We start from the raw sequence: 23,910 nt of genomic DNA, 5'->3' as shown, positions 1-23,910 counted from the left end.
ACATATTTTAATAATAAAAATTCCCCCAAGAAAATTGCAAGATTGTCCCATCTTAAGTGTTTCAAAAATAAATTTCCAAATTAACACATTCTGTGATAAGAATGTTATAAGAATAAAAGCATGAACAAAAAAATTATCTGATGTGGACATATCATGCCATTAGTTTCTTTTAGCCGTTTTAATCAAGCAACGAAAGGAACTCTGAGAAGTAGGCCTTCTAAGCACGAGGAGAGTTTCATGTCGTAGAGTTCTAAACCATTACAGCATTTCATTCAAGAAGACTGCTCCAAGACTTCATTTAAAATTATTACAGGCACTTTATCTGGGTATATAACAAGAAGGAATTGTTGGTTTAATTAGCCTGAATTCAACACATCATGCTCTTTCTCTTTGTTTGATTGCCAGGCAATTTTCTACAATCATTAAGCAGGGGAACTATGGTTCCACAATGACCTAATCTGCAGCTCCTTCTTATCATGCCAGAACATTTTAAAGTTATTTATGCCTGTCCTCGATTAGGCAGAAAACATTTAGAACTTAAACACTAAGTCCATTGAGCAGAAAGCATTTCTGACTTAAAAATTCAATATTTACTTCCATAGTCTAAATCTTGATTGTATTTAATAATCCACTATGTTTTATTTTGAAAAAATACTTGCCATGAAATTAGGTTAGGGATATTTCATTGAAAGGGAAGATATATGATCTCTTTTTTTTCAGTTGGTTAAAATTCTAAAAGTAATTTATACATTTTAACAAAGTAAACACAAGAGTGAAATGTGAAACTAAATTTTAAGACAGGTGAAACTGTGTTTATATTTATAGCATACTGAATCAAAGTATAGATATATTGACACTTTATGAAAATTTTTGTCCGCGACTTCTCGCTCAGCGTCAAGCCCCCGGCCGGCGGGTGAGACAATGAGGAGAGACAGAGAGACGCAGACAAATCCGCGCTGGTGAGAAACACAGATCCAAGACACGTAGCAGTTGTAAGCACAGACCTTTACTGGAGTTAAGCTTGCATTCTCTGTTACAGGTTCCGCGCGGGACAAGATACCCCGCGGGGGAACAACCTCTATGCGGCCGTCAGGTACGGCTCCCTGTGGGTCGTCTCCACCCACCCCGTCCGGGTAACCTCTTATATACTGTGCCCAAACCCAATAGGTTAGTGCCACGTATACAGAGGTGATTGGAAGATAGGGTTGGTGGGCGCGTGTGTCATAAGCGGAAGCAGGATGTGGGCGCCATCTTGGCTCACTCGATGGGCGGGGGGAACTCTAGAGCAGGCTGCAGCGCGACCACTAGGCCTGACCCGGGAGGCGGCTCTCCACATCTCCCCCTTTTTTATTATTTTTGGTCCGTAGACCCTTTCTTAGACCCAGTGTCTCCATTGATGAGTGAGCTCCCGTGAGCTTGATTAGCCCACTACTTGTTTTGGTGCTTTGGGGAGTCTGGACTAGGCTTGCTAGGCACCAACCAGAATGCCTCCTCATATAGAGACCGGAGAGCCCGTGAACTGGAAACCACGTGACTCTCCCTGCAGTGCTTCGCCTCGCAACTGGGCTAAGCGGGGCTCAGGAGAGCGGCAACCAGAGTCGAGGGTGTCACTAGATGTCTCTGTGCAATGGCCGGAGTCTAGTCTGGCCAGGACCATGACTCTGCCTTAGAGATCATCCTAAGACCAAAATTATGACATCTGGTGCCGCCTTTTACACCCGGGACACGGCCATGGGCCTTGCAGCAGATCCTGTTTTCGAGTGCCCCGCCCTGAGTGGCCGGGATGGACCGTCCGGTGAGGGGGAGGACCGGGCAGCGGGACGGTCGTTGCCAGGAGCATCAGGGGCGAGCGACATAGCCAACATGGTAGTGACACGTAATTGCTGCTGTGTCTGGAACGAGCGTTCTAACAAACATTTAACAATGAACAGAGTTACTAAGAGTCCCACTGCTACGAGAATCCAAGTAGTCAAATTGGGCCAAGAGAACCAAGAGGTGACTCGGTTCCACAGACTTTGTACAGTCTCGCCCAGTTTGGAAAGGTCGAAGGCAACGGGGGTTAACTTGATCTTCCCAAGCACTTTAAGGTCTGATTCCACCTGTTGGGAGAGCGGGGGGTATTAAAACTGGTCCCCCTTCTAAACAATCGAAGGGTGACCGGCGTTTTCGTTGCCATCTCGTCAGTCGCCGCCATCATCAGCAGAGTTGGAGGCCGGATCTGGTGGCTCTGGTTGGAGGCTTATCAATTTTCTGGGCAACAGTTCCTTGGCGTCCTCGGGCGACGTCACGGTTCTCACCAGTCTTTCCGGAACCCACACTGGTTGACGTCCTGGTTCCTGGGGAAAAACACAAACAGAGCCTCTGGCCCAGCTGAGCACTGGGTCAGGGCCTTGCCATTGTCCTGACAGGACATCCTTCCAACGGACTAGACCTCTATGTGGAGGGAATGATGTGGCCCTTTTTTAACTGATCTGACACTAGAGTGTGTAATGCTGAGAGTTTTTCCTGTGATAATGGCCACTGAGGCACCCACACCGGGGTACTGGTCTTCCATTTTAGTTTTATAGGTGTGGGTGGGAATCTCCCCTCAGTGGCCCCTAGGAAAAACCCAGGCCTCGTCTGTCAGAATTGGAGACAGCTTGTATAGGCCTTGCGCGCCCGTGCAATGAGGCTCCTAAGCCTTTGCCGGGGACATATCCCATTCCTTTTAACAAGCGCTTAGAAGTTGGAGAGCAGCCACTGTAATTACCTGATTCGGCCACCAGAGGGAGCCCGTGGTGAGGGTTTTTGGCGAGATCACCAAAACCATTCACCGGAAGCCGCCGCGCCCCTGCAGCAGGCGCTGGCGGGGCGGAAGGCTGCGTGGGTGAGACAGGGGGCCTCCCCCAATCGATCAGCGGAGGCGCGTCTGCACCCTCGGTCTCATCACCATCTGACTCTGAGTCAGAGCTGTCTGAACTATCGCTTGACTCTGGCGGCTTGCCTTTATGGGAGCCGTCCGCAGACGAAACTGACTGAGTTTCTTGGAGCGCGTGCCGTGCCTGCAGCAGGGCGGAAGACGGACTGAGGCCTGAAGTAGACTCTGCCTCAGGGCAAGCACGGACGGTTTCCCAGATAGGGACCAGGATCGGGTCCATACAAAGGCCCGTCCGGCGCGCCCGTTCTATGTCATTACCAAGTTTCAGCCAAGAAGGCAAACTGAGGCTACCGGAATGGGCGAACCAAGGGGCAAAAGCAGCAATATCGTCAAGGAACCGCAGGAGGGAACTCTTCCTAACCGAGATGCCCCGCTGCTTCAAAAGGGTTTTTAAAGGGGGTAATAAAGGTGAACTTCCTGACTGCCCCATGCTTGCAGTCGGCACTGGACCTTAATCACTCGGAGAGCTCTTCCGAGTCCCCGGGGCTACCTGAAAGCCCGCGGGCCTTAACTCTCACGTAATAAGAAGTACTCACCTTCTCGCGGTGATCAGGCGCGGGAAGTCCGCTGCGAACTCAAGAAGCACGTCCTCACCAGCTCGGGGAAAGGCAGCAGAAGGGTTCCCCGTACGGGCCACCACTTGTCCGCGACTTCTCGCTCAGCGTCAAGCCCCCGGCCGGCGGGTGAGACAATGAGGAGAGACAGAGAGACGCAGACAAATCCACGCTGGTGAGAAACACAGATCCAAGACACGTAGCAGTTGTAAGCACAGACCTTTACTGGAGTTAAGCTTGCATTCTCTGTTACAGGTTCCGCGCGGGACAAGATACCCCGCGGGGGAACAACCTCTATGCGGCCGTCAGGTACGGCTCCCTGTGGGTCGTCTCCACCCACCCCGTCCGGGTAACCTCTTATATACTGTGCCCAAACCCAATAGGTTAGTGCCACGTATACAGAGGTGATTGGAAGATAGGGTTGGTGGGCGCGTGTGTCATAAGCGGAAGCAGGATGTGGGCGCCATCCTGGCTCACTCGATGGGCGGGGGGAACTTTAGAGCAGGCTGCAGCGCGACCACTAGGCCTGACCCGGGAGGCGGCTCTCCACAAATTTTCTTAAACTTTTTAGAGAACTCTGCACTCTGATATTGGAAAACAAGAGTAATTTAAAAGCCATGAAATTGTTTCCTCTGCAAAGCCATAGTTAATACACATGTCTCTGTGGTGCAGAAACACACAATAGAAGATCCAGAAGCAGGGAAAAGGGTATTAAATATTACATAATTCACTGGGCAGGGTAATTTCCTTATGAAGAGAGATGGAGGGTGTGCCAGTTTGAAAGATTTATGTACCCTAGAAAAGGCATATTTTAATCCTATTCAGTCTTGCAAGAGCAATGGTTTCATCTAATTCTTATTCAGTACTATAGGTTGGGAAACTTGATTAGGTTATCTCCACGGAGATGTAACCCAAATAGTTATGAGTATTAAACTTGATTAGATGGAAACATGCTTGCACCCATTCTACGTGGGTCTTTATTAATTTACTGGAATCCTTTCAAAGAGGAAGAATTTTGGAGAAAGCTTCAGAATGACATAGCCAGGTAAAGCAGAATCCACCAGCCAGCGACCTTTGGAGGTGAAGGAGATCGCCCCTGGGAAACTTCATGAAACAAGAGGCCTGGAGAGGAAGCTAGCAGATCCCTTGTTTGCCCTGAGCCCCTCCTACTGAGAGAGAAACCCTGAACTTCAGTGGCCTTCTTGAATCAAGTTGTCTTTCCCCAGATGCCTTAGATTGGACATTTCTATAGACTTGCTTTAATTGGGACATTTTCATAGCCTTAGAACTGTAAACTTGTAACTTATTAAATTCTTCCTATTTAAAAAGCTTTTCCATTTCTGGTATATTGCATTCTGGCAGCTAGCAAACTAGGACAGAGGGCAGCTGGTCATCCATTTATCCAGTGCCATTATTCTGGCCCCATTATATTTTATGTCCCATAAATATTTTTGTTACAGTATTCTCAAACATACAATGACATATACCCAAAAGTTACTACTGTGTGGAATCCTGTAGTGATGCAGGGTTTCCAACTTTCTACATCCATCTGCCTTCAATGGCTAGAAAGTTCTTACTTGGTATCCAACTCTGTATCCTAGTAATTTTCTCTCTCTCCTGATCTCTTCTTGGTCCTGGTCACTACTCAGTCCATCTTTCCATCTATACAACAGTAAAGAAGTAGGCAATATATTAATATGAGCTTTACTTTTGAATTTGAAATAAGAATAGTTAAAAAGAAGTAAAGTATAATGTTGGAAAAATATACTGCCTGCCCCCTAAGCAGTGTTTTGTTGTTGTTGTTGTTGTTGCAATAAATATATGATGTTGAGAAAAGAGTTGATGGCAACCATTTAGTAACATCTAATATTGATAATATCTATAAAGTAATTGACAAATTATACAACTAGGTGGTGGTGTGTGTGTGTGTTATACATTTTTAACTGTGGAAAATTCTTGTAAAATATTCAAATAGTGTGCAAATATATCCAGAAAAATATGAATGCCCTCTTTTTTCCCAGAGATCTCTCTTTCACTGCCTTCTCCAGCACTCACTATAGTGACTATTGGTAGCTGTACATAATTGCAAACCAGTATCAAAAACTGGTAAACCAGTTTACTATAGACAACTGAAAACTACACGTGTCCATATTTACAAGGCACTGAATTTTGAATACTTGTCAGACATACTTTTTTACATGTTTATTGAGAAGATCTTTCCAAATCATTCCATTTATGTCTAGCAAACTGTTTTATTAAAAAAAAATTATTGTAGTAGTATATATACAATTCAAAATTTCCCATGTTAACCACTTTGGAGTGTACAATTCAATGACATTAATTGTATTTGTGATATTGCATACTATCACCAAGATCTATTACCCAATTTTTTCCCCCTTATAATATTTTATACATAGTTTGCTACAGTCCAACTATAACATAATTTATTCGACTCTGCAATATTGACAAGCATTTAGGTTGTTTGCACACACACACACCCCTCCTAATTTTTAGACATGAATCTAATCAATTACTTATGGAATTATTAATTAATTAATATTCAACAATACTTTCATAATTTCTGAACAGTTTTATGTGTTTTGCAGTATTTTTCCTTTGAATTCTAATTTTATAGTATTATTAAAATACAATATAGAATTCATTTCTTATTTTGACATTAATTAAAATTAGCCAATTAAAAATGCTTTTTAAATGCTTAAAAATTTTATTTTCTTTTTGTTGAGCACTGTGACATATGTGGTCAGACTGTTAAATTATGAAATTATATAGGTTAATTTTTCATAACTTCTGTAACCTTATTTTTTTCAATCCATAAAATATTTTCACATTCAAGAATCTTAAAATATATTACTATATTAAATTTGTTAACTTTTTCCTTACAAATTTAGCCATTTATTTTACTGTTACTTTATCACATGAATCTGGTTTTAGTTTTTGTTTTAGTTCTAAGCATTACTCAGATTACTAAAGAGTTAAGACACTTTCTTTTAAAACTACCATTTTATTTTATGTTTTCTATATGGAAAAACTTGATGTTTTCCCCTCCTTCTCTTCATCCATTCTTTCTTCTCTTCCTTTTTTACTTCTCTTCTTTTCTTCCCTCACCCTTTTAAGATAGAATAATCTTCCTTGGTCCCTTCCTTCCTAAATTTATTGGATCAGAATTGGGCATCTTATTTCTGGTCTTCTAATGGTCATCCTCAAATTTTTATTATTCATAGTTGGGGAAAAAAAATCCCCTATTGGCCTCTAGTGTTAATAAACAACCTTTGAGCACTAAAACAAACACTTGTGAAGATATTTATAAATTGTCTTCTAAAATCCAGAGTTACAAAGAAGATATTACATAATTCCTATTTCTTTGTTAATTTAATCCTTCAGAAGTTCTAAATCTTTTCTGTAACATGGCCATAATTATGCCTACCTTTTCGTGCTGTTGTGATACTTAATGGACATAATAGGTAACTGTGCCTATGTTAATCACCTGAAACATGGGAGATGTTTAGCAAATCACAACTCTCTTCTCTCCACTTCTTTTTATTAATGTTTCTACTTGATGAATAGAAAGTTATAGATGTCATTGTTTTTCAAATAGAGTATAGGGGTATGATGTTTGCATGCTAAAAGCTGAGATTTACTTGTCAAATTGTGGATTATAAATCTATTATTTCAGTATTTTTCCCTACAATTCTGGGTGATAATTTCATGTAAAAGAAATGGAATTTTGATATTTGTTGATATTTCATAAGGTTAATAATATCAAAATTATGAAACTCTTAAGATGAAACCAGATAATTTGTGTATAAACCACAGTGCACTATCTGGCACATGGGGTAAGCTTGGCAAATCTTAATTTTAGCAATATCCTATTATCATTGCATTACTTGATGTCTTGTTTTAGCACATATTTTGGTCAAGTCTCTGAGTTGTACATATCGAAGGCTATAGAAGAATATTTGCATTTGATGCTGTGAAACCAGGAAGAGTGCATATAGAGCAGGGATTATGAAACAAACCAACGGAACAAAGGTGCACATAATGTTGAAGGAACAATCATTTATGGTAAAAAATCATGGGAAGCAGCATGGAAATGGGGAAGGGACAAGAGGCATCCAGCTCAAGAGGGTCATATGCTAGCAGCAGCTGATCTTATCTTTACGTCCAGAAAACTGAATTTCCTTTTCCTTGTTTTCATGTTTCGTGCAAGAAAAACTGATATCCTAGGACATGGAGTTTTGCTATCTCATGGAAACCAGAGATAAATGGTATCCTCTCGGCAGGGTTTCAGTGAGATGCAATGGTTTGGCACTGAGAAGAGAACGTTCCCACAAGACAGCATTCTAAAGTATTAAAACACAGTTCTTCAAATGAGAAGACTTGTTGTGAACAGGATATTCTAAGCTGCATGACATTTGGATACAAAAATAGTTAAAATGTAATATCTCAAACCACTTCGGCTTGGGGGAATATAATGATATACACATTCAATTAGAGCATTTAAAAATTATGAAATGTATATTGAACATATTTTAGAAATCCACATTTTGAAATAATTTGTCATTCATTCATGTTCACATTTTATTGTACAATTATTTTATAACTATGTACCATGTATAGTATTGCATTTAACTTACTAGATATGGGAAAATTAAGATTTAGCTTTCTCTGCCTCAGTTTTTCTTATTTTAAGTAGACATAATAAGATACTAATGATTATAGTAAGACTAAATGAAGTAATTTTGTCCAATAGAGTGTCTATACATGGCTCTTTATAAATCATAGTTTCCATAATCCCCACTTACCATTAGAATTTTACTATTTACTTGGTCACAATAAATATATGCATACTTGAAATTATTTTATTTTATAAGTTATATATCTCTTTCTTGGCACTAAATCCACCTATATTTTCCTGTTGTGGACACCTTCCCCTATGCTGGTTCTGGTACAGGATTCTGGAACTACCCCATTCATAACCTCTTACCTCAGCCCATCAGGGACTACTGGCCTGACTTCAAAAGCACAACTACATTACATTGCCTTCCAGCTCTCTCTTGCCTAATTGAGTCTACGCTAACATTCATGCACTCACTAGATATGCTGCAGAATTAACACACACACACACACACACACACACACACACACACACACACCATGGGAGGAACTGAACCCCGGCTCTCTCACCCCAAGTTGGACTCATTCTTACATGTTTGTCTGCATTAACTCCAGGATTGTCCCCAGTGAGATGGGACTGTAGGGGCCCACGGGGTCAGGTGGATTGATAATATATCCTTCTACTTTCTCCACTCACCTCTCCTTATCTCGCAAATAAACTTATACTGTTTTGAGAAGTCCAGATCTGATTCTGGGTAAAAACAAACCAAAACTCGGATTTCCTCAATCCAGACCAGAGATTGCAAAACCAAACTAATCCCAGTATTCAAATTCCAGTTGCTGTGAAGTGTTGCATTTCTCAGGTTGTTCCTCAATCAGGGTTTTCTTTCAAGGGTGTTTTGCTCCCTCCCTCAGTCTGTCACCTGCTATACTTTTTTTCAAAGGATGTGACTGTGCAAGAAGTAAAAGAGTTTGTGGGGTGATGGTTACATAAGTTACGGCCTTTAAGACAAATACGGCAGAGCTCGCGAGGCTGAGGCTGTTTTCTTTTTTGCCCTTTCAGGTGGTATGGGGAAGAGTTTGTGGTCTCAGCCTGATTTAGAACCGTTCCCGGTGTGCTTGAGGCAAACACGTGTGCACAGCGCGTGTGTGGCGGCTTGGTGTTCTCGCTCAGCACACTTACGCCTCTGCCACTGCTGCTGAGGACCCCGGACTGGCAGCTCTTTCTCTCTTTGCTGCTCACCTGCATCACATGACTTACCACTTCTGCCACTCTTGTCCATCATCTCACTGCCGGAGTCGCTCAGGGGGTCTCAGGGAGTGGAGGAACCCTCTTTTGCATTCTGAGTGCGTTATGGCTACCATTTGTCCTGCATGTGCTAGATACTCCAACAAATCTTTCATCTCAGAATGTCCACATAAGAAGCAGACGGATACCTTTTTTTCTCTCAAGTAAAACTCCAAACTACAAAGGATACTTGCATCCTTCTTGATTTCAAAGCCAGTTCCAAGGAGATAAATAAGGGATAGAGTATCTCATATTCTGCTCTCCCTTTTGATAACTCCTAACCATTTTTGGAATCTTTGCTATTTTACAAGGCAATTTCGTGGTGGATTGCCATATAGAACACAGTCCCTCAAAAACTCTGGCAGTAAAATGCCTCAAACAACAGCTAGGGTTAGTATTGACATAGAATGTGAAATGAAAAGCAGTTCTTATTCTGTGGAGTGATTTCTGAGTTCCTTGGGATGTCCTGTTATTTTGTAAACACGTTGAAATCATTTTGATGAAAGGGGAAAGAATACATATATATATGTATGTATGCATAAGTATATATATATATATATATGTATGTATATATATATATATACCCTTTATCTATGTGAGTGCAATAATGAAACAATTGCATGTCAATATATTAATAGTTAACACAAAAATACCGATGAGTTTCATTGACTATGATCAGAAGCGAGAGTTAAGAACTTGGAAATCATATTTAGGCACTAACCGTCATGCTTTAAAAGATCTAGTTTCCGTACCTGCCTCCCAGCTTATCCTTGACCATTCTCCAACTTGGGCAGCACACAGGGTTCGTTCCTGTCCTTGAAAATAACAACAGTTTTACACCTTTTGCACTAACATTCTCAATGCACAAGTTTTCAAATTGCTGTTCCTTCTCTGTCTAACTCTCATTCAAAATGTCTGAATAAACTTTGACTGAATGCCCTTCTCTGGCTCATCCATTAAATCTTTTTTCAATATCGCCCTTCCGGTGGCACTATCTATTCATGTTTCATAGCAGTCATAATAATGAAAATCATATGCATTTGTTTGCTTGTTTATTGTATTTTACATCTTAGATTACAAATTCCATTTGCTGAATTCCCCATATGTAGACAGTGTCTGCCACTAATGGTGTTCAATAAATCTTTTATATAAAATAGGAATAAATGGTATTTGATAAATAATAGAATTTTACCAATATCAATAATAATGATAATAATATGAGGGAACTCTCAGCTACAAGTCTTGTTAGAATCAGTTCTTACCCCCACTTAAGTTTGTTAATTAGAATAATCCAAGCTTGTTATACCTTGCTTTATGTGTCACTGTAATCAGATACTAAAAGATTAGAGCTTGAGCAGATTAATTTTCTTAAAAAGAAATCTAATGGTAGCAACATTTTTATAAAATGCATTTTTTACTAAAAATTTAAATAGGAATTTAAAACTTTCACTAAGTGTATTAAAAACTGACTTGTTAATGCAAAATCCTGTTTAGGATTTATTGAAGTTGATGATCAAAATCCCAATATTTGTAATGATCGTGAAGTATAATATCTGTGAAGATACAAAGTTTCACATTCTAAAAGGCCTAAGTAATTCCTATTAAACAGTTAATAATTCCCCCAAACATAGAAACTTGGCTCTAATGTTACACCTTGAGAAAAATGAATTTGCTTAATTTTCTGGGTTATTAACGTAAAACTAATTTGTTGAAATTAAGCCAACTCTAGCTTTATGCATTTCATGGTACGAAGAAAATAACTGAATGTAATGAATTTTTCTTGAAGAGATTATTATGTGTGAAGAAGTTCAGAAAGTGTCAAAATTTACCAGGAAAAATACATTTTCATCTAACTTTGTCAAAACTCCAACACTGTACAATGTTAAATGGTGGATAAAAGCACCAAATTACTTTGGTGTTTATTCATTTCTGTTATGTGTCAGGAGGAAATATTTATCTAATGATGTCTAGGGATGAATAAACACATCTCTGGATGTAAAATTAGAAATAAAATGATTTCTTTGGAACTGGCATGCTTGTCATTAATTCATTCATTCACTCAACAGACCTACGAATTGCCACATATTCCTCTAGGACCTATAGACATAGAACTGAAAAAAGTGCAAAAAATACTTCCTTCATGGAGCTCATGGTTTAAGGGGTATGTCAAACAGATATGTAATATGTAACCTAATGATAAATGCTAAGAAAAAAAAATGCAAGGAGAGAGATATGACATATCATGGATGAAGTTATAGAGATGGTGCTTCAGAAGATGCAGAACAGAGAAATGATCAAGCATTATGATTTCTCAGAATCTACGTAGAACTTGAAAGATCTAAGTCATTGGTAATAAATTCAAGGGTATATCTCTGATCACAGGAATAAACAGAAATTACAGTTAGCATTCAATGTGAGTGTGTGTAAGACAATAGAATTAAGAAGAATAATTCATTTAATAGTTTCAGGTCTGTGGTTTTCACCTATCAGTTATAATTCAAGAGCAGGGATTCAGAATGTTGAAGACTTTTATGAGAACAGCTATGCCCCTGTCCCAGTGCAGCATTTCCCAAATGATATTCCGTGTGATACTAATATTCCATGAGACTCTGGAAGTTTTGTGACTAAAAGAGAAACCTGTATAGTTAATATTTTTCTTTTGTAATTTATGTATACATGCTAGAAAAATTATTTGTACATTCATGAAAATATATACAAATATGATTTTAAAAATAGTTATGTGAGATTATTAATCACCAAGTAGTTATCATATTTTAAGTGGACTCTTCAAAATCAGCTTATAAATGTTACAGATTTTGTAAAAAAAATTGACATTTTAATATTATTCAGTATATCCTATATATTAAACAGCATTGTGGTATATAAATTAAATTTTGATAATTTTTTGAACTACAGTAAGAAAGTTTTTCATTCTGTTTTAAGTCTTAGTTTTAGCAACTCCTTGTACTTATTTTGAATATTCTATTAATACATTATAATTTGAAATGAAGCAAATTTCATAAACATAATGGAGTTCAATAAGAAAGATACAACATATAAAATGAACATCTTGGTTTTAGCCAAATAATCCTTCTACATGGAAAATATTCCTGTACGTTTGGTCGGTGTACCTCAAGAAAAAGATAACAGAAATGGGTAGGATACTAAAATGTAGAGGGGTGAGAACGTTAGACTGGCTGTTGTGATTCAAATGACCTTTTACTTCATTTTATCCATTAACTCCTATCAACAAAGTCACCAAATACATATTTCCATTCTCCAGAGTTTCTGTCTATGCAATTTATTTATGCAAGTTTCTGCTTAAGTTGTTTGAATTATAAACTTTTATCTGATCCCATGAGACATAAGGTGCAAAGCTCTAAGGGGCAGAAGTCTGCTCACCAACATATGGTCAAGAATATTAGAAGCCCAAAAACACAATTCAGGTTTTTCATTTGTCTCCTACCACCCTTTATTCTAGTAATGACATTTTTCCTGCAATAGTAAAAAGACAAACTACGAAGTAGCAGAAGTTGCTATATAACATTAATCTGTGTGTAATCCGAGGTCAATGATATAAAATAAAATTAAGAATATCAAATAAAAATATTCGATATCTGTACAGCACTTTACAGTTGGAGAAGTGGTTTCATGTAGGACATTTTCTTTAATCTTCATTAAATCCCTTTACTGTAAGAAGAAGAGGTTTTACTATTCTGACTTGCCCCAGGAAACAGAACTAATAAGTGGGAAAGAGTAATATGAATCCCTGATCTGTATCAACATGCCTGTCTTGAGTCTCTCACTTATTCTTTTAATTAGTTTGTAAGCTTCTGACCCTAGTACTTGAAGTTCCAACCATGCCACTCATCATTATAATCAAAATAAGGCCTCCCAGAGTTGGTTATTCTTACTTACAGCTGTGCCCTTGGCATAGAAATCTCTATGATTAGAAAAATGCTACTCAGTTAGAATTGTTGGCGATATATCACAGTTCCTATTGTATAGAATAAATACAAAAACGTTATTTAATCGTACAATCAGGAGATCTCAGGACTTGATGGACTTAAAGGTCATTTCGTGTAATCATCCAGTAAGACCTCAGACTAGGTGCAAGTAAATCCAAGTTATATTAACATACCTGCCCTTTTATTTAAGAAATAGCATGCTTTTATTTGACAAGAAACTGTTTAACCTTTACCCAAAGAAGTAGATGGTTTTTAAAATATATATTTTTCATAAATTACATTAATATTGCTCCAGGAAGAAAGATCAGTATTTAAAAGTAATATATAAAATGAAACATTTATCATTTATATATTATATTTGAAAAACTCTTTGGCAGTTGGGCTCTCACTGTGAACATACAAAACCCACTCTTGCCTTTCCCCTGGCATTTACTCTCCAATGATATATGTCAGAGTAAGTCTGAACCACTCAGAATCTCAGGCATGGCCTCAAAAATACGGTGAAAGATAAATACTATTCTAAGTCACTCCGATACACTTTGTCACCATTTTATTTACCTGTCAGTAAACTGCAAGTTGTGCAATATTTTGAGCCTCTTTCTGCCTCTTGGTCCAGCTCACCCTGTTTCTCCCTCTTCCTTTTGATTATCTTTTACTTATTTTCTCAACTGCAAGCTTCCTAAATTAATAAGCTAATGTGAGGTACTATGTTAAATGGAAGAAACATTTTTTCACTAGCCTTCCATCTCTTCCTACCTATTGTATATGCTTGTAAAAATACACGTCTGTATTATTTGTTACTTCTGTCTTTAACATAATAAAACATACTTTGAATTTTAGTGGAGGGGGTGAAATATTTGGGTTAGGCATAATCATTTAGTTTTTTGCAACCACATATCCTAGATAACTTTTCCCTTATTCCTTGGTTGTCATAATTATAATGCAAATTTCACTGGGAGAAATAGTTCTGTACAGTAAAAGAAAATCAGGTGCACTGTGATTTGGGCATGTGCTTAGCTATATCATCATCCTTTTTCCATTTGTGTATAGTTTGTTTCTTGCTAAAATGCTCAAAATAAAAAATTCTAGAAAACTTAACCATTTTTTTCCAAGTTGCTAAAGTGATATGAACTTAAGGATTTAGAGCCATTGTGGCATTCATTAATTATGTGGGTATTATGTTATAACTCATTTAAAATTATTTTGAAAGTTTGCTTTGTAATACATTTTATTCATTTTAATGATGCTGTTATTAGTTCTGAAAGTCACTAGATTTTTATCTTGATCATTTGATTAATTGTAGAAGTTCATGCACTTTTTAGTATGATTTAAATTTACATTAGTATGCTATAGATAATGCCTTCTTTTAAGTTCTAAAGTAGTCTGTGCCAACAGTACTGACTCAGATTTAATTTACTATATTTCTGATTATAAAGGTTATACAGGCAATGTATAATTTTGTATGAATTAGTGGGATATGATTTAAGTTCTGAAAAGACAGTATTAAATTTACTATGTGCAGACCTTAATTCAATATTTGACATAGAAAGTAATAGAGATTTGGTAGTTAATATATTCTTGAGAATGGATATCCATGAGTGCATAACTGATATATACACATACATAATAAATATATATATATAAGAGTAGTAACAACAGGATTATAAAAGAAAGTAATTTACAGAAAAAAATAACTACCTTATATTGTACCTTGCATTACAAATCTCCACAAAATTTATTACTGAGCTAGCATATGGTAAGTACCTCAGAGATTTGGTTCAATCTGAAGAATCATATCATATTACTCAGTAATCATTTTTAAGAGCTAACTAAAAAAATCACTCTTAAAGGATTTTTTTCTAAACAATATATGAGTCACTTTTTTATTTTGTAGAATATAGGAACTTTAGACACTTTCTTTAAACAGGAACTAAATCCCTAAATAAGTAATGATATAGCTACACTTGTTGAGATTTCCAATTATATGTACTCTAATTTTGAAGTTCTTTGGCACATTCTTCTCTTCCCTCAATCCATCAAGGCAAAAACTTTATATGTGTTATCTTCTGGCCAGTATCTTTTATGAAAACGGGGGTCTGTGTTAATCATGTCATTGATGTCTCAGACTATTTTTGGAAATTAGAACTAAAGATGTTTCAATACACAAATATTTTCACTTCTCCGCAAATGCCATTTAAAGTCCATGTTCTTGGTACCTTGTCTAAATGCTAGAAAACTTGAACGTCATATGAGATAATTTTTAGAGCTCCTGTTTTAATTCTTGTAGTAATCCTGATAAATTAGCACTCTTTCTTATAAAATAATGTGGCAACACAGGAGTCAGCAAAACCTTTGTGAATTGGCATCATTCAGGGTTCAACTAGAGAAATCATCAGGAAGGGAAGAACATGCACAAATTGAAACTTTAGAAGTTTGTGCCAAAGTTATTGTGTACAGTTGGAAATATTTTCTCCCTCAGAAAGCCTCAGCCCTCCTTGAAAGACATTCCAATTGACTCAATCATCCCACCAAAGATAACTTCCCACAGTTAAAGTCAACTGATTGGAGACTTCAATAAATTTGTAAAATCCCCTCACAGCAGTATCTATATGAATGTTTAAATAGCTGGGCCTCTAACCCAGCCAAACTGACATATCAAAAACCATCCCAGTGTTCACCAAAGAGCCCAACATTTCCCAGCTTGTGGCAATGTGAAACACAACTCATAAATTTTGCTTTGTTGGGCTAATACTTCCGTTCATTCTTCTACATTTTTGCTTATATTTCTGTCCACTCTTTTTATGGATATTTAGATCAAACATTGTATTAGTCAGGGCTCTCTAGAGAAACTGAACCAACAGGAGATATCTGAAAATAAGAGATTTATAAAGGTGTCTCACACAACCATGGGAAAGCTAGGGTCCAAAATCCTTAGGGCAGGCTGTGAAGCTGGCAACTCCATTGAAGGGTCTCAATGAACTCCACTAGGAGAGGTTCATTGGCTAAAGAAACAGTGAAAATTCAATCTTTTTCCTTAAACATCTTCAACCCACTGGATCAAAAACAACTGACTGGATTATTTTGTTTGAGGGAAGCACCCTCTTAGTTGAGTGTAGGTATAATCGGCCATAGTTGCAATCAACGGACTGGTAATTTAATACATCAGTCTTCCAGTTTATCAACCATCCATGAAATATCCTTGCAGCAATGGTTAGACCAGTGCTTGCCTGTCCAGACAACTGGGCATCATCTGACCAATTTGACACCAGAACCAACCATCACAAACATGATGAACCCAGAAATTTTGAAGCAATGTGGTAACATAATATTTTGAAACATCATGTGATGTATTTTTCTTTCTTGTTTATTAGGTTTATTTTGCCTTATAGCTCAATGAACACTGTAACTGAAACATAAAACTGGTGCTCAGTATCCCTGCAAAGGGAGGAATCTAAAAACTATTAAGTATAATAGCTTTATTATGAATAGATTAATTTTTATTAATCTAAAAATCTACTGAGCATAAACATCCACAATATCCTTAAAAGACACAATTAAATATTTGAGAGAGAAAAGAAAATTAGCTTAGGTTATTAAGAGCAATCCTATAGGACTTAGACCATACTGTTGGTGACATGATCACCAAATTTGGAAATATAGTGTGAAGCTAGCTGTGGATTTTCTGCCACCCAGAAGAAAGAAGTAAAGTAAAATCATTACTTCATAGTTATTTGGAAATTAAAGCCACAGTATGGTGGCAATTGATAATTAGAAAAATCAAAAAGAGTTTAAAAAACACACAAACCTGGTGGGTATGAGAATTAATGAAAGCACTTTGGCAAAAATGGTGGCTTGGAGCTATGCACCCCAGAAAAACATAGTCTTAATCCATTCCTGTGGGTATGAGACCCATTTAAAATAGAACCTATTGATGAGATTACTTCAATTAAGGTGTGGCACAACTTATGAAGATGGGTCTAAAGACCAGCACTGGAGCCCTTTATAAGTAGAGTGAAATTCAGACACAGAGAAAGAAAGCCATAGGGAGCTTCCAGAACCAGGAAATCAAGGGAACCTGAAAGAGAAAGCAGAAGACACTGCCACATGTACTGCCATATAACAGAAAGGCAAAGGATCAGGGATCTCTGGCAGCCGGCCTCCAGAATGCCAGCTTCTGGGAGAAAGCATCACCTAGATGATGGCTTGATTTTGAATTTCTCTCAAAACTGTGAACCAATAAATTGCCATTGCATAAGCCAGTGCATTGCATGGTGTTTATTTCGACAGTTAGAAGACAAAAATAGCAAACTTTTAAATTATATCTAACATTTGCTTCTTTTTTTACTTCATTTTGAAATTCCACTAAATGTCTACTATAGATAGATATAAATGTATATTCCAAGAAATGACTGCAAATGTTCACTATAAGACATATAAACGTGTACAAGTCTGTTCAAAGCAGGTATATTCATAATACTTCCAAACTGGAAAAACTGAATTAAGAAAAAAAATGTAGAATCAAGAAAAAAAAATTTGGTGTAATCATACAAATCAAATAGGAGACAGCAAATAAAATGAAAACAACTACCGCTACATTTAACACTATGAAATAAACTTACAGGTTAATAATGGGGAAAATAAGTCATACACATAAATGTTCAGATTGTGTGAATCATTTTATGAAGTTCAAGAGACAAAATTAATATAGGCTGATAGAAGCCAGAATAGTGATTAGCAAAATGATTAAACTTCAAAAATAATTCTGTAGATTAGTTAATAAACTAAAGATTTATATTGTATTTCTACAATATTTTCAGAGTTTGGGCTATACTTTTGTTTTTCTAGAACTGTGAAGCTCCAAAGAGATAAAACGAGCATTAGAGAGAAAAATTAAATCTGAACATAAAATACAAAAATATGGAAATTTATAGGTCAAAAAAGGTACTGGCTGAAATAACTCACTAAATACAACATAAAATAACCCAGGCTACTTTAGGTAAAAATGGGATTCATTTGCTGCGTATTGCAGGGTACTATACTGACGATAGATTTTGGGTAAAAAAACTCCAGAAAATTTAGAAATTAGTGAGCTCCAAAGGCTAGCCATCAAGAACCATTTCAAAGACCATGCATGGTGTTTTAGTTTGCTAAAGCTGGCAATATACCAGAAACGGGTTGACTTTTAACAATGGGGATTTATTAAGTTACGAATTACAAAAACCATGAAAATGTCCAAATTAAGGCATCAACAAGACAATTTCACAAAAGAGGGACGGCATCCTGGTTTCCTCTGCCACGTGGGAAGGCTTCTGATGGTCCTTTGCTCCCGGATTCAGTTGCTTTTAGGTTTTGTGCATCCTTGCTTGCTTCTTCAGTCACACCTCTCTGATCTGTTTGTGTCCTGTGGTCTTAGGTCTCCAGGGCATTTTCTGTCTCTGTCCCTTCACTTGGTTTCATCTCTCTGTACTCTGTATCTGTCCCTCTGTGTTTTTTGTCTTTATTCTTCTCATAGAGGGACTCCAGTGAAAGAATTAAGAACCACCTTGAATTGGGAATAATCAAATCGAAAGATCCCACCTACAATGCATCTGCACCCACAAGAATGGATTAAAAGAATATGGTCTTCTCTGGATTGGATAACTGATTCAAACCAGTGCATATGGGAACATTTGCTCACAGCCTGTCCAATCCAATCATCCTTTCTGTAGTGAGTCTTGACATCGTGTGTAGGTGTGTGGAAGAGGGCCCTTTGGGGAAGCATCAGAATGAATGAGCACATAATGTAGTCTGTCAGTCCTCAGGCAGCAAGACTGAATGGCTAGTGGAGTAGGCCTGTCTAACAAGCCTTTGGATGCTTGAAACAATCTCCCTCCATCATCTCATACAGGCAAATATCAGAGTACTATTGTGAATTTGGGTTAGATGCTTGACATTAAAAAAAGAAATCAAATGTCCATTACAATAACAAAACTATGTGAAATTTGAGAGGGAAAAAATAAATACATCTATTTTATTGAAATTTGCTTTTTTCTGTCAAAATGCAGAGATAGATAGCATAATGCATGCTTCTGGGTGGAGCAATATAAACCTATTTAATAATTTGACTTTTGACAATCAGAATTGCTTTTAAAAATGGAAAATTTTCCTCCATGTAAACAGTGTCAAAATGGTTATTAACCATTAAGTGACAACTTACTCATCATTAAGTGAATTAACATCTTGTCTACATAATTAGCCTTAATAAATGTGAGCAAACCATTATTTAATTTTAAGATGTAGCAACATTTTTCCTGAAATATTATGTTAGCTGATTTAAAAATATGTAATATTTACAGCCACAGAAGAAATATATTCATATCTCATTTATGATAAGAATTAAATGTTTAGTAACTAATAAATTAAAAACCAAGTACTTTAGGGAAACCAAACGTCATTGCATTTAGTATTCATGGCCAAGAATGCAAATAATTATAAAATTTGTGTAATATGAATCAGCTACTTTCTGTGTAAAATTATCCATGTTTTAAGGTTTTTGGTGTAAAATGTCAGTATAAAATATCCTAGAATTTCAGACATGCTACCTCATAAAAAATAACATTTTTACCCATTTGTTTCATTGAAGAGATGCTCTTCTACTTTACAAAACTCCTGAGAACTGTATTAATGTTACTGAGTAAAGGCTACTAAAAAATAGAATTATGACTGACCAAGCAAGGTGTGAAATACACACCTTATCAAATCTAATTCTAAGTCCTTTGTTTAAATTCTGTGACTTTAGTACTGATGCCTTGAATACTTTCAAGTTATTTAATACTTAAGACCAAAATTTAAAAATTCAACTACCTTCCCTTTGAAATATGCAATTGAGCTGTTTATTTTAGGTTAATGTATGAGGCAATGCAAAGGTATGAACGTCTACTTTTAACCCTCACACTACTACAGCACAAAACAAAATGCCACTCTCTCATAAAATAAATGAAAGTAAAGTGATCAGTGTTCATTTATGGCAAAAACAAGGGCCATGTATTCTTTTCTCTTCCATCAGTTAAATTCAATTAGGAATTCTAACGGAGGGGGAAAATATGTCCTTATTCCTTGCTTAGTATTTACTACTAATTAGAAATGAGGTGTGATTTATGTGATACTTTAATTAGATATAGCTTTACTATTCTCACACATTACAAATTACTAAATGAATGGAAATATGCTCATCCTGGTCATAACCTGCTATTAAGGCATACTTAAAATAGATAGCCCCCCGCTGGTTCTCATGGGCACCAAAATATTCTCAGTAATTCAGAGTAAGAGATTTAGTTGAATGGCTAATTGCATACATGAAAGTAGGTCATATAATTTGCCAGTGAATTAATTATATATATACAAATGAATTGTGCTACATTTTGTACTTTAGCAAGTTAGCATCTTGGTTATGAGAGCTTGTACTTTGAAAGAATTATTTAACTTTCAGACAGAGGAAATTTTGTCAAAAACTTTAATATTGTTTTAAAAAGAAATTTCTAAAAAGTATTATTTTTCATATTTACCACTTATACTTCTCACTTATCCTCCTTAAAATAATACAAATTGAGATGTGGAGGTTAGAGTTAACTTTTTAACAGTACTGGAGATGAAATGATGTTGTTATGATGACAGATGGAGAAGTGACACGTTCAAAATTACTTTAAGATGGTTTTAAAGCCAGAAGAGAAATCACTATTATAAGACAATTTTCACCTTCAATTTGAGAAATAAATTCAATCTATATATGATAGAAGACTGTTCCATTTTCCACACACACACACACCCTCACACACAGATAAGATTTTTAGAATCTTGGGAAGGTATGTAGTATGTGTGCTTTTAGGTCTTGCTCTATAAATACATTTTTCCACATGGATAAGCTTTGGTCAATTCAAAAAAGGGATCTGCTTCTGCATGAATAAGGACGATATAGAATTTAGAATTGCTAAATTTTATTTTCAGAAGTCTTCCAGAAACTGAGTTGGTAGATACCTTTATATGAACCCTGTTAATTCACTTGGATAATAAAATAGCTATTTCAAAAAAACTAGTGCTGACAGAAACATCATCATCCAGAGCTCAGTGAATAGCTTTCTAATAATAATAACAGCGATAATGAGGATAATACACAGCTACCATTTTCTGGAGAGTTTAGAATGAGGCAGGCTTGTAGTATGTGTTTCAATGCTTGCTCTTTAAGTTCTCTTAACCACTGTGCAGGTTAGCCAGAGATCAAAGACAATAAATGAACCTCAGAAAAGTTAGGTAATGTGCAAAAATACACACCATGCAAGTTGCAGACACATAATTTAAACAGTGGTTATAACTCCACAGTTCCTGCTATTTCCAGAATACTACATTCCTTTAATCTTCTTCCAGTAGATGAATAGGATAAAACATTAAAATGATGCCACGTAATATAAGGCTCCTAAGTAGTATTAACATGAAAACTTTTCATCTGAAGAAAAAATATTGTAACTTATAGAGATAAAATAAAATGCATCAAATGAGTACATAACTAGCTCAAATATTTGCTTTGTGAACATTATCTACAATTAGAATGCACAAAATATGTACACAGGGTATTTATTTCATTGCTACTTGTGTTTTGCAAAGATTCTTAACACCTCTAAGTCTCCACAGAATCAGTTGCAACCCTCCTAAGAGCAATCACCATCTCCTCCCTCCAGGGAGACTATGTGAGCCTTTAACTGGTCTCATCACTTTTTTCCCTGCTGCCTGCACCTGAATTTCTCCACTCAATACTGTTTCTCAACGTGCTCTGCACAGAGTGGTCCTTTAGAAAGGAATCATCTCACATCAGTCACATCATGGAAAACACACATTAAGTTTTTGTATCTTCATATAAAATACAGACTTCATATAAAATACAGACTTCTATTTGTGGTCTTCCTTGTTACATTAACTGATACCGAGACCAGTGCCTTAAGTTTAAAGTAGTGAGGGACAGGAGACAAGTCTGTGTGACAGCAGAGTATGCGTGTGAGTATGTGTTTGTATGCGTGTGTGCAAAACAGAGATCTTGCACGTAATGGGGTTACTTGAGGACACACCCTCAGGAAAGGATAGGCTAAAAACCAAAATTTTGTTTTCCAACAAATTGAGAAAGTGAGCCTACTGTGTGTTTCGGAATTGGTTATACATTGGCAAAAAGCATCTTTATTAAGAAATTGCAATCGTAGCTTTGCCCTCACCATGGGTTTATGATTTGAAATTGCATTTATTGTGGAGATAAGGAAATCACAACCTAAAAACTGTTAACTGTCTAGGCACAAGCCCTCAATAAGGACACAAAGATCAATCCACCAGCCAGGTGAACGTGGCTCATAATTTAGGGTTACAAAATACAAGAGTAAATATGCCATAAACAGTCACATAATAGAGTTAGATTTTCCAGGTCACTTCATATTAGAATGTTCAGATCCAGAATGCAAAATAAAGCAATATGGATAAAATTAAGGAGCTTGATTAAATTTTAACAAGGAAAGCCACCATCACATCAGGATATTTTTAAATCCTCTCGGTAATCAGTACGAAAAGTGGGCAATTTGCAATCGTTTATAAAAGCTTCGAACTGCAAAATTAACTAACTATCTAAGTATAGACATTTAAGTAAACATTTATAAATTATTGACAGCTCACTCTTTCTAATATCACCTGGGACAGTGTGAAAGCTAAGCGTTTGACATGGAGTAACACCTGGTGGTTTTCAACATCAGTATCATGAATACTATCTTGTCTTTATAAATTCTTTCACTATACAAAAAAAGAGAGAATATTATTAAAAGGTTCTGCAAAGTATTAATACAAACTCAATTCAAAAAAAATGAAATAGCTTCTTTGCAAAAATTGAATTTTAATATATTCTGTAGCTGTAATTATGCACACATTTTCTTATATATGTAGGATATATATATATATGTGTGTGTGTGCCATATACATTTGACTCAAGATGAATTAGAAATATGATTAATCTTATATATATAATTGATTCAGTACTATAAAATCTACTTTAAAATACTAGACCCAGGGGGGTACGATGGTGGCTCAGTAGCAGAATTCTCACCTGCCATGAGAGGGACCCAGTTTCAATTCCCAGTGCCTGCCCATGCAAAAAAAAAAAAAAAAAAAAAAAAAAGAAAAGAAAAAAAATGACAAGACCCAAGGATATATACATGTGATTTCTGCAAACATTCATGAAACAGATCATTATAATAATCATAAGCAAATGATTCAATAGAATATAACAAGAGGAAAGACCTAGCCCAATAATAGTTATATACCTTGCTATCAAAATCAAATGAGAATAATAGAGAAAAGAAAATTATAAGGCAATCTTATTTAGAACATAAATGAAACCAAAAGAAGTAAATCTGTTTGATACAGGTCTAATTGCATATACAGATTCCCTAATCAATAACCTTCAGGTGTCTGCATGTATGCCGAGATGCACACACACACATGCATGCATATGTATATATACACACGTGCACATACACATAGATA

At 36.5% G+C, this 23,910-nt stretch overlaps 1 long non-coding RNA gene across 2 annotated transcripts in view; it reads right to left on the bottom strand.

Moving 5' to 3' along the window:
- Nucleotides 1-23,910, bottom strand: part of LOC143666094 (uncharacterized) — a 51,252-nt gene that overhangs the window by 16,214 nt on the left and 11,128 nt on the right. For both annotated transcript variants that reach the window (XR_013167380.1, XR_013167379.1), the window contains exons 2-3: nt 10,147-10,209; nt 5,049-5,133 (exon numbers count right to left, since the gene is read on the bottom strand). This is a non-coding gene — a long non-coding RNA (uncharacterized LOC143666094). The remainder of the gene's footprint in view (nt 1-5,048; nt 5,134-10,146; nt 10,210-23,910) is intronic.

This window comes from Tamandua tetradactyla, chromosome 22 (assembly GCF_023851605.1).
Source record: "Tamandua tetradactyla isolate mTamTet1 chromosome 22, mTamTet1.pri, whole genome shotgun sequence".
NCBI classification, from domain to species: domain Eukaryota; kingdom Metazoa; phylum Chordata; class Mammalia; order Pilosa; family Myrmecophagidae; genus Tamandua; species Tamandua tetradactyla.
Note: the sequence above shows the minus strand (reverse complement) of the source record. Positions and strands in the feature narration are given on the sequence as shown.